The sequence below is a fragment of the Ammodytes marinus genome (assembly GCF_949987685.1).
Source record: "Ammodytes marinus genome assembly, contig: scaffold_441, whole genome shotgun sequence".
Lineage (NCBI taxonomy): Eukaryota > Metazoa > Chordata > Actinopteri > Uranoscopiformes > Ammodytidae > Ammodytes > Ammodytes marinus.
This window is the reverse complement of record NW_027648406.1, coordinates 7,501-15,000: the sequence shown is the minus strand read 5'-3', so window position 1 is coordinate 15,000 and position 7,500 is coordinate 7,501. Positions and strand designations below refer to the sequence as shown.

At 42.0% G+C, this 7,500-nt stretch overlaps 1 protein-coding gene across 1 annotated transcript in view; it reads right to left on the bottom strand.

The window, feature by feature from the left end:
• The window catches only part of LOC307270589 (actin, alpha skeletal muscle B-like), a gene marked incomplete at its 3' end in the record, with an annotated part of 10,015 nt that extends 7,512 nt beyond the window's left edge, over positions 1–2,503 (bottom strand). Inside the window, exon 1 of the mRNA XM_080054472.1 lies at positions 2,381–2,503. The remainder of the gene's footprint in view (positions 1–2,380) is intronic.
• Between the last annotated feature and the right edge of the window lie 4,997 nt (positions 2,504–7,500).

Genomic DNA, 7,500 nt, shown 5'->3' with positions numbered 1-7,500 from the left:
ACAGTCACTGAAAGGCAGAACGCTTTAATTTAAACATTTTAACCAGCGATAGAGATATGAGATTTATACAGCCCTGGAAACCATTCAGAGACCAGCCTGGGTTGTTCTTCCATCTTCATCTCTACATTACTTTATTTTACTTTAACGTGGACATAATAAACTAACGATCAAAAACATACATATAAAAACCTGCGATCTTCACCTCGAGATAAAAATTTAAACAATTAAGTCAAACTAATCAAACGTAGTACCATATTTTGGTTTGAAAACTCATGTTGTGTGAAAACAGAGAATGTGTGTGTGTGTGTGTGTGTGTGTGTGTGTGTGTGTGTGTGTGTGTGTGCATGTGTGTGAAGCAACCTGTCAGTCACCACCCGGGGCTTAGAGAAGGATTTGACGAAAGCTTCAACTCAGCACCGAGAGACATAAATCAAACACACCTCAACACCTGCAAGACTCCACCAAATCTAAACCACTCAGAGAAAAAATTATTTTGAGATGTAGGCCTGTATAGATTTTGTTTTATTTTTCTCATGACAGTTAAGATGGCCAAATACTGAATCAAAAATATCTGAGATTTTATTTTAATGCTTTCCAAAGATTATTCAGGAAGAAATTAAAGGTGCAGACAGTGATTCTGGAGAACACTTGTTGTCAAAATCAGTGAATATCTGCTCATGGTCCGCTGCCTGTCTGTACAGGGTGTGCCCTAAAAAAAAACCCAGTCACAGCCTATAGGCTCTGTAAACTGGTACGTAAACACAGAGGCCCGCTGTAGCTAGCAATGGACACACACACACACACACACACACACACACACATGAACAGAGCTGCTACATGACCATAATACTAAAACTCACCCCTTCTAAGCCAATCCCTGCAGTCCGTTAACACAAACAAGCGACCGCGCAAAACATGGACACTTAAAGAGCCCACAGTCTCCATACCTTATAAGGTTCTTATATTACCATCATATTTTAACAGCTTACTTTGTAATGCTAAATCGAACCAGTGGTGAAGGCAGAACTAGTATTTTGTTTGCAGTTACAGTAAAGCCAGTGTTTTACTGTAACGGCCTTTGAAATTTAGTTCTTTAGTTCGTCCTTTTTGTTAATTTCATGTTTTTCGCGGGAAGATTCCGATCCTTTTTTAACTTTAGTAACTGGCAAATTTAAAATACTCTTTCTGCCTATGCATATCCTTATTTGGACTAAAACCTTTCAGAAAACAAGCAGCAACATCAGGTTGTGGAGAGGAGTGATGTAGCTAAAAAACACTCCAAGCAAAAAGTGTACTGTATAAATGTCACACTTTTCACACCTTATATGGCTGTTTTACGATCACAAACGAAACAGTTCAACATAAACGCAAAGCCCTTAAATCATTTATCAACCCACCCACACATCTTTCTCAAGAACTCGCAACACCTGTCCTGAGTAAAAAGCTATTTAACAAAAAAAAAATGTTTTAAAGATGGAATTATAACCAGTAAATGCATTTCCTTCTGCAAATGCGTGTGAATGCTGGATGCTGAAAAGCTACTGAGTGTGAACGCTTGGAAAAGTTGAAAAGGTCTCATTAGTATGAAAGGAGTTGAAGAGTTGAACACACACAATCTAGGCTGAAAGATGTTCTATCATATTTAGAAGTTTGAGTTTCTTGCTGCAACAATGAATAAGTTGAAAGACATGAAAAAAAACTTAAAACTAGAATTCTAACATCTAACAATTGACAAAAGAACAAGAAGCCATAACCGATATACATCTCTGGAAAAAATGAAGAGACCATTCCAAATGTTCAGTGTCTCTCGTTTTACTATTTATAGGCATATGTTTGAGTAGAATGAACATTTTGGTTTTATTCTATAAACTACTGACAACATTTCTACCAAATTCCCCCCAAAAATATTGTCATAAAGAGCATTTTCCATGAAGTAATGTAGAGATGAAGATTGAAGAACAATCCAGACTGGTCTCTGAATGTTTTCCAGAGCTGTAGTTCAAAAAGCTTTTCTCTCATTTACAGTGAGATGTGTGTGTGTGTGTGTGTGTGTGTGTGTGTGTGTGTGTGTGTGTGTGTGTGTGTGTGTGTGTGTGTGTGTGTGTGTGTGTGTGTGTGTGTGTGTGTGTGTGTGTGTGTCTGTAAAGTATGTGATGTATGAGTTGTGCTATTATATTTAGACTCTTGTGGATTAAGCATTCGGATGATATTTTAGTTAATAAGTTGTTAGAAATACACATTTTAAAACACTTTTAAATGTTTTTTAATATTTTTTTCTAATTAGCAGAGTGCAAATTAATTGAGGTACGAGTGTGTGCGTGTGTGTGTGTGTGTGTGTGTGTGTGTGTGTGTGTGTGTGTGTGTGTGTGTGTGTTCTTACCGTGGCAGCTTGGGCCGGCTGTGATGAGGGGAATCAGGACAGAAGTGAAATGTGAAGAGCTGAGACTCACTTTATTAACCTGCACTCCATCCCAAACATGGACCTCCTCCTGCATCCAGCCCTCTGTGTGTGTGTGTGTGTGTGTGTGTGTCTCCTCCCTTCTCCATCCATCCCCAGCTCTCTCTGTTCCCCCTGTGTGTGTGTGTGTGTGTGTGTGTGTGTGTGTGTGTGTGTGTGTGTGTGTGTGTGTGTGTGTGTGTGTGTGTGTGTGTGATCCTTCCCTTAGCTTTCCTAGTTCACTCCTTATAGGGCAGGACCATGGCGGATTGACCAATCATATCGCTCGAAACTACAACAGCCTTTTCTCCCATCATTCACAGCATTCCTCCACCACAGACAGACAGACAGACAGACAGACAGACAGACAGACAGACAGACAGACAGACAGACAGGCAGGCAGGCAGGCAGGCAGACAGTGTGTGAATACTTACATATTTAACTTATAGATATCATCATGAAACTTTGCCAGTTGATTAATGATATATTAGATATTTTTTTGGGCATTTTTGTGCTTTATTGATAGTGTAGAGACAGAGGTGAAATGGGGCAGAGAGGGGAGTGACATGCAGAGAGCGACCGCGGGCTGGAATCAAACCCGGGTCTGCAGCTGGCCGAGGCCTATGGGGGGGGGACACCCTACCAACTGAGCTAAGGGCCCATGGGGGGGGGACGCCCTACCAACTGAGCTAAGGGCCCATGGGGGGGGGGGACGCCCTACCAACTGAGCTAAGGGCCCATGGGGGGGGGACGCCCTACCAGCTGAGCTAAGGGCGCCCGGAAGAATTTCATTGTATGACTGAAAACATGTTTCTTATTGTGCTTATTATGACAATAAACACTTTGAATCTTGAATCTTAAAACTATCATGTTTTGCATTACTCTTTTTTTTACAGTAATTTTGGAAGTGTCACAGAGTGACTTATATAGCTGAGGAGATCAGCCAGCGGGTGTTTGTGATTAGCAATCATCTCCTGGAAGCCTTCCAATCAGGAGGTGCCAGGAGCTGTCACAAATGTTGCTGTTTACAAATATGTAAATGTGGCAAAATCTAACTAATCTATCCTATGTGTGAATTAGTATATCTTTAAAAACTAAAAATCAAGTGTTAGTTCACATCCTAGGCTGTTGATAGCTACAGTGGCCTCCTTTGTTTACACACCAGTTTACAGAGCCTAGGCTGTTCCCCTTTGTTTACACACCAGTTTACAGAGCCTAGGCTGTTCTCCTTTGTTTACACACCAGTTTACAGAGCCTAGGCTGTTCTCCTTTGTTTACACACCAGTTTACAGAGCCTAGGCTGTTCTCCTTTGTTTACACACCAGTTTACAGAACCTAGGCTGTTCTCCTTTGTTTACACACCAGTTTACAGAGCCTAGGCTGTGAGTTAACACTGGATTTTTTTCAGCGCACACACACAGAATATTGACAATTTACAGTATCTCACAAAAGTGAGTACACCCCTAACATTTCTTCAAATATTTCATTATATCTTTCCATGCGACAACACTGAATAAATGACACTTTGATACAATGTCAAGTAGTCAGTGTACAGCTTGTATAACAGTGTAAATTTACTGTCCCCTCAAAATAACTCGACACACAGCCATTAATGTCTAAACTGTTGGCAACAAAAGTGAGTACACCCCTAAGAAAAAATTTCCAAATTGGGCCCAAAGTGTCAATATTTAGTTTTGCCAACATTATTTTCTAGCACTGCCTTAACCCTCTTGGGCATGTAGTTCACTAGAGCTTCACAGGTTGCAACTGGAACCCTCTTCTACCCATTCATGACGACATCAAGGAGCTGGTGGATATTAGAGTCCTTGCGCTCCTCCACCTTCTGTTTGAGGATGCCCCAAAGATGCTCAATAGGGTTTAAGACTGGAGACATGCTTGGCCAGTCCATAACCTTTACCCTCAGTTTCTTTAGCAAGCCAGTGGTCGTTCGGAGGGGTGTTTGGGGTCGTTATCATGTTGCAGTACTGCCCTGCGGCCCAGTTTATGAAGGGAGGGGATCATGCTCTGCTTCAGTATGTCACAGTACATGTTAGAATTCAATGAACTGTAGATCCCCAGTGCTGGCAGCACTCATGCAGCCCCAGACCATGACACTCCAACCACCATGCTTGACTCTAGGCAAGACACACTTGTCTTTGTACTCCTCACCTGGTTGCCGCTCCACACTCTTAACACCATCTGAACCAAATAAATGTATTTTGGTCTCATCAGACCACAGGACATGGTTGCAGTAATCCATGTCCGTAGTCTGTTTGTCTTCAGCAAACTTTTTGTGGGGTTTCTTTTGCATCATCTTTAGAATAGGCTTCTTTCTGGGATGACAGCCATGCAGACCAGTATGATGTTCTAATGATGCGGCGTATGGTCTGAGCACTGACATGTTGACCCCCCACCCCTTCAAGCCCTTCAGCAATGCTGGCAGCACTCATACGTCTATTTTCCAAAGCCAACCTCTGTGTACGACGCTGACCACGTGCACTCAACCTTCGTAAACTGGGCCGCAGGGTGGTATTGCAACATGATAACGACCCCAAACACACCTCCAAGACGACCAGTGGCTTGCTAAAAAAGCTGAGGGTAAAGGTTATGGCCTGGCCAAGCATGTCTCCAGACCTAAACCCTATTGAGCATCTTTGGGGCATCCTCAAACAGAAGGTGGAGGAGCGCAAGGTATTTAATATCCACCAGCTCTGTGATGCTGTCATAAATGGGTGGAAGAGGGTTCCAGTTGCAACCTGTGAAGCTCTAGTGAACTACATGCCCAAGAGGGTTAAGGCAGTGCTGGAAAATAATGGTGGCCACACAAAATATTTACACTTTGGGCCCAATTTGTACATTTTTTCTAAGGGGTGTACTCACTTTTGTTGCCAGCAGTTTAGACATTAATGGCTGTGTGTCGAGTTATTTTGAGGGGACAGTAAATTTACACTGTTAGACAAGCTGTACACTGACTACTTTACATTGTATCAAAGTGTCATTTCTTCAGTGTTGTCCCATGGAAAGATATAAAGAAAAATGTGAAGAAATGTGAGGGGTGTACTCACTTTTGTGAGATACTGTATATCTAACTTGTAATGTGTGAATTCTCATCTCTATAAAAACCAAAATCTAGATGTTGGATAAAGCCAGAGTCTTTAAAAAAGAATTCTACATATTAGTGTCCAAAGTTTTAACAGAACATATTTTGGATTTTTTCTCATTTTATAAATAAAAAATACAATGTTTTGTAACGGTCTTAAAAATACATTTTCAGCATGTTGTTAAGTAGAAACTGTATCAGAGAGAGATAGACATATATGTATATTTTTAAATATATTCTTTTGGCATTTTTATGCTTTATTGATAGTGTAGAGACAGAGTTGAAATGGGGCAGAGAGGGGAGTGACATGCAGAGAACGACTGCGGGCTGGAATTGAACCCGGGTCCGCTGCTGGCCGAGGCCCATGGAGGGGACGCCCTACCAACTGAGCTAAGGACGGCCCCTGATAGACATAATTTAACTAGACAATTATTGTTGAAAAGTAAGTTAAGTGGGTCAATAGCACAAACCCAGATATGCACCACCGTCTAAAATGCAGTTTACTTCACCCATACAGAACCAGCGTTCTATCATTATAAAATCTCTATTATAATATAATGAATGAGGTTTTTCTTCCCTCAGTCTTCCCTTGGCCCAGCTGTCCTGTTAATCCTAACCCTACATTTTACTGATGTGATGTCACACATGTTATAATCTAGGGTTAGACAGTGAGACCATAACACACTCTTTCTGCCTTTTCTCAGGCTAGAACTGATTTCTAAAATATTTGCACATTTATACTATATAGGATCTCAGAGTTCAATACAACTTCATATTTCCACTGGTGAAGTAGGGCTTTAAGGGGGAGGATAACTTTATCAGCTGATAACTCATATACAGCTGCCACTCAGGAAGGGTTATCATACCAACATATCATCTACACACATGTATCTTTTTTTTTATGATTATTTTTTGGCATTTTCAAGCTTTATTAGACAGTACAGAGTTGAAATGGGGAGACAGAGGGAGAGAGAGATAGAGGGGGGGGGGGTGACCTGCAGTAAAGGTCCACGGGTCGGATTCGAACCCGCGACCACTGCAACGAAGGCCGGAGCCAATGGTACACGCTCTATCCACTACACCACCGGAGCACCCACACACATGTATCTTTAAGAAAACCTATAAGTACCCTTAGCCTAACTATTATAAGTCAGTTTGATTAGGGCTGTGGCTAAACATACCACTGCCCTGGATAATCATCTATTTACCTGCTAAATGCTCCACTTAATCAAGGCTTTTACTTTGAAAAACACAGAAGCAGCACTGAGCAGCAATAGCAAAGACTAGAGAAAGAACGTGAGACACTTTAACGTCACTGGTGTTATCTCTCTCTCTCACCTCCTGATATGGCAATGACACACACACACACACACACACACACACTGTAACACACACACACACACACACACACACACACACACACACACACACACACACACACACACTGTAACACACACACACACACACACACACACACACTTATCGAATGACATCATTCGTTTACATGGTACACCAGGATTCCCTTCTGCAGACAGATCCAAGAAGGCCATCCTGAACACACACACACACACACACACACACACACACACACACACACACACACACACACACACAGCTCTTCCATTTAAACTTATCTGACCATTTTATAGTGTGCTACTTTTCCTTTTTCGAGTTCATAGCTGGGCACAGTCTATGTGTGTTTGTGTGTGTGTGTGTGTGTTCGAGTGTGTGTGTGTGTGTGTGTGTGTGTGTGTGTGTGTGTGTGTGTGTGTGTGTGTGTGTGTGTGTGGCAGCAGCAGCATTTCCTTAAAAAGACAAACAGCCATCGGGAGGAGCAGGAATGTTTGAACTTTGTGAATGTTTGGACTCGGACACTGGGAGGAGACACACACACACACACACACACACACACACACACACACACACACACACACACACAGACACACAGACACAGACACAGACA